General features: G+C 51.6%; 1 pseudogene; it reads left to right on the top strand.

Moving 5' to 3' along the window:
- The first annotated feature begins 2,922 nt into the window (after positions 1-2,922).
- On the top strand, positions 2,923-4,752 carry LOC136517807 (probable E3 ubiquitin-protein ligase RHC2A; annotated as a pseudogene).

The raw sequence follows: 4,752 nt of genomic DNA, 5'->3' as shown, positions 1-4,752 counted from the left end.
AGGCAATAATTGCTTCTTTTCCTTTTCAATTGATTTTTTTGGAAGTTTTTTTTTCTACTGATTCTACCCATGATTTATCTTCTTTGTTTGCACGATTTGAGGTCCTGGCCTTGGGATTTCATTTTCTTCCGTATAATATGGATCACCATCCAGGTGGCCGCACCTTCAGATTTTTGGATCGAGGTTTCTGTTTTCCTTTTTCTCTGTAACTTGCCTTCTTCAGACTGCATACAATTTCTTTCTTTTTCTATGAATTACAACAACCGCTAGTATTATTGGCTTGTCTCCATGTTTAATGAATGAAGATGGTATGCTTCCTTTTGCATCTCATACTTATTGGATTTATAAAATATTTGCAATATTTCGCTGCTACTATAATATTTTTTGGAAATGTTTTTGCACCACACCTTCAAATCAAAATGTATAAACACAGGCAGCTCGTCAACCAAACGCTACCCCGTCCCTTCCATCCACTCAGGCATAGCTCTAGGACTGCAAGCAAACAAGGACATGAAAAACACGCTTGCCTGGTCAGGCAATCTTGCTATCGGTTACAGACTTGGGGTGTTTGGTTTCTACACGAAAATTTTAGTCTCTGTTTCATCGGATGTTGGACACATGCATGAAGTATTAAATATAGACAAAAAAAATAACTAATTGCACAGATTGTGGCTAATTTGCGAGACGAATTTTTTAAGCCTAATTAGTCCATGATTTGACAATGTGGTGCTACAGTAAATATGTGCTAAGGGCGGATTAATTAGGCTTAATAAATTCGTCTCATAAATTAGTCTCCATCTATGTAATTAGTTTTATAATTAACTCATATTTAGTTCTCCTAAATAGCATCCGAACATACATAGACTAAAATTTAGTCCATAGAACCAAACACCCCCTTCCAGGCAAGTCACAGGCACCTGAAATGCCCAGTCAACTCATCCAGGCAACCACCTATGAAACGTAGGTTCCTATTGTAGATAAAAAAAAATTTAGTGCTAGACTGCTAGTGCTATATTTGTAATTTATTAGAGATAGATGGTCAAAAGTTCATGAAACTCTTTTACCTTCTTAGGCCTTGTTTAGTTTTAAATTTTTTTTAAAAAATGGTTATAGTGGTCATCACATCGAATCTTGTGATACGTGCATGAAGTATTTAATGTAGACGAAAAAAACTAATTGTATAGTTTGGTTGGAAATCTTGAGACGAACGTTTTGAGCCTAATTAGTCCATGATTGATTACTAATTGCCAAATAAAAACGAAAATGCTAAAGTAACTAAATTTTCAAATTTCACCCAACTAAATACAACCTTACACAAGAAGGGGACGTCTATAGAGTCCACGGGTCCTTCACCAACCAATCAATTGCGGAATGTCTCCTTCCTCCTCCTCAAAAAGTCCCATTGGATTGCGGCATCCCTTCTCCTCCTCAAACAAGCAACAGCCTACAATTGCACATCGGATGAAGCATGAGGGGGTGTTTGGTTCCTTAGTCCAGATTTTAGTCCTTGCCCCATCGAATGTTTGGACACATGCATGGAGTATTAAATATAGATTAAAAAAATAACTAATTGCACAGATTGCGACTAATTTGCGAGATGAATTTTTTAAGCCTATTTAGTCCATGATTTGATAATGTTGTACTACAGTAAATATGTGCTAATGATGGCTTAATTAGGCTTAATAGATTCATCTCGTAAATTAGTCTACTCCTGTGTAATTAATTTTTTAATTAGCTCATATTTAGTTCTCTTAATTAACATCTAAATGTTTGATGTGATACGAACTAAAACTTTAGTCCTGGACCAAACACGCCTGAAGTCGTCCAGGGCGACACCTCCATGGAAGGACACTGGCACGGGCGCCACCGTCGCATGACTGGTGTAGACAAGACAAGGCTTTGAGCTATGAGATCAAAGGACTCCATGGAAAACGAGTCAAAGCAGCTGTGAGTTGACATGACGCCGGCGCTTGCGCGTCGTAGGCGCGTAGCGGGGATACGAGTGGAGTACCACCACCACCACCACCCGAGGCGTGTGATGCGCACCGCACGTGTGGTTAGTTGATTTGATTGATTAGCAATGAATAATCCAAAACAAAGCTCACGAAAACACAAAAGGAAAAAAAAGTAAAAACGAGAATGAGAACGAAAATACAAACAAAAACAAATTTGAGCTTTCCGTCGTGGTTGGTGATGACGACCACGGATACACACGAACGAAACCAAAGAAACCCAAACAACGCCTTTCGTCGGTACGGTACATGTACACGAGAGGAGAGGAGGGAAGCTTCGCGACGCGGCCGCCGCCGCCGCCGCCGTGGAATTCAGCGTGCTCGTCGCCGACTCGCCGTTTCCCATTTTCCTTTTCCTTCCCAGGCCCAACAAGCTCATCTCATCACCCAAAACCAACGCAACGCGGCGTCTGGTCTGAACGCAACGCGCTTTCATTCAGTTTTAGCAGCAAAGCAGACCAGTACTACTAATTCCATTTTTTTTAAAATATATAATTTCATATTTTCTTGCACCAACCAATCTGAAGTGTCCAATGAATGCCAACGCGGCATCGTTCGTGTCGTCTGAGCAGGCAGGCAACTTCCACGACCACACCACTTGCGTGCCTTTTCTTTTCCTCCCCCACGGGTGGGCCCACCCCCACCCCCACCCCCACCCCCCACTCCACCTCCGCGTCTCCGGCGGTTAAAAACCTTTGCTTTCTCCCCCCACCTCCAGTCCACCGCCAGCATTTCCCGCATTTCTCTTCTCCACCCACCCAACCCAAAGGCAGGAGGGGAATCAGCCCTCGGTCCTCGGCCTCGCCTCCTCCCACACCACCAACCAACCCTTCTTCCTCCTCCCTCTCCCCCTCCTCCTCCGCCGCCGCTGTCTGGAGCAGAAAGCTGCTGCCTTTCCTAGTCACCGCCGTGCCGGCAGGCCTGTCCGGATCGGCTGCCGTTCCCAACCAAGCAGCGTCGGCAAGCTAGGTAACACTCAGCCTTCGGATTGGAGTATTCGACTTTTCCCTTCTCCCGCCGCCCAGATCTGAGCTGAGCTCTCCCCCGATGGCGACGCCCTCCTCCCCCTCCCCCTCCCGCTCCCCGTCCTCCTCCTACTGGTGCTACCAGTGCGACCGCTTCGTGCGCGCCGCCGCCGCTCCCGCCTCCCCATCCCCCGCCTGCCCTTCCTGCGGCGGGGGCTTCCTCGAGGAGATGGGCGCGCCACCACCACGCGCAGCCTACCTCCGCCGCCCCCGCGCGCACCACCACGTCGCCGCCGACCTCCGCCTCCGCCGCGCCCGTCGCGGCACTAGCGGCGGCGCCGACTCCCGCGCCTCGCCGTTCAACCCCGTCATCGTGCTCCGCCGCTCCCCTCCCACCGCCACCATCCGACGCCGCAGACGGCTCCTCCTCCCCCACCGCCGCCGCCAACACCGGCGGGAGCAGCTTCGAGCTGTTCTACGACGACGGCGCGGGGTCGGGCCTGCGCCCGCTGCCCGACAGCATGTCGGACTTCCTCATGGGGTCGGGATTCGAGCGCCTGCTGGACCAGCTGGCGCAGATCGAGGCGGGCGGGCTCGCGGCGGCCCGCGCCCGCGACGCGCCGCCGGCGTCCAAGGCCGCCGTCGAGTCCATGCCCGTGGTCTCCGTCGGCGCAGACCACGTCGCCGCTGACGCGCACTGCGCCGTCTGCAAGGAGCCCTTCGAGCTGGGCGCCGAGGCCAGGGAGATGCCCTGCGCGCACATCTACCACGCCGACTGTATCCTCCCCTGGCTCGCCCTCCGTAACTCCTGCCCCGTCTGCCGCCACGAGATGCCCACCGACGCCCCGCGCGCCGCAGGCGCCACGGCCGCCGCTGGCGCCACCAACGCCGGGGAGGAGGAGACTACGGTCGGGCTCACCATCTGGAGGCTCCCCGGCGGCGGGTTCGCGGTCGGGAGGTTCGCCGGCGGGCGGAGGCCCGAGGAGAGGGAGCTCCCCGTGGTGTACACGGAGATGGACGGCGGGTTCAACAGCGGCGGCGCGCCCCGGCGGATCTCGTGGGGGTCTAGGCAGGCCGCGTCCACGGACAGGGGCACCGTCCGCCGCTTCCTCCGCAACGTCTTCGCCTGCTTTGGAGGACGCGGCCATGGTGCGTCGTCGTCGGCGTCGCGGTCGCACGCCATGCCTGAGCTCAACGACGACGACGCGTCTGATCATAGCGCAGCGTTCAGCCATGGGTCCAGGAGCCGGAGCACCAGCTGGAGGCTCGAAGACGGCCATGCCGACGCCATGGTGCAGAGATGACCAACGGACTCTATGTCTGTCTGTAGTACAGTAGGCTGCAAAAAGCCTTGCTGCTTTGTTTCATTCATGTTGTATTTATTTACCATACTACTACTCCTGCTACTTAGAAGGAGGAGAAGAGGAATTGGAGGATTTGAGTTTGTAGAACATGGCAAATTGGTGGTGTTGTAAGTACATAGGAAGGAGAGCGGAGCATCTTCGCCGGTTGGTTTCTGGACTGATAAGTGTGGCCGGTGCTGGTTTGTTGTGAGAGAAAAACGCTCTTAGCTCACTGATAAGCCCTGCTGAATCAACACCTCTGTCTTTGTTAGAGACCAAACCATGCGTTTGCATTTTGCGTTGCAGGTGGGGAATTGTTCTTCAGTTCACTGCGAACGGTGATTCTGAAATGAGCATTTGGTTCGTTGGTTGGTATATATTAGGATGTGATCGATCAACTGTTCTTTCATTATTGGTAGCTAATTGCTGGCA

Source organism: Miscanthus floridulus, chromosome 17 (assembly GCF_019320115.1).
Source record: "Miscanthus floridulus cultivar M001 chromosome 17, ASM1932011v1, whole genome shotgun sequence".
NCBI classification, from domain to species: Eukaryota; Viridiplantae; Streptophyta; class Magnoliopsida; order Poales; family Poaceae; genus Miscanthus; species Miscanthus floridulus.
The sequence above is the reverse complement of the archived record's forward strand: the minus strand, read 5'-3'. Positions and strand labels throughout refer to the sequence as shown.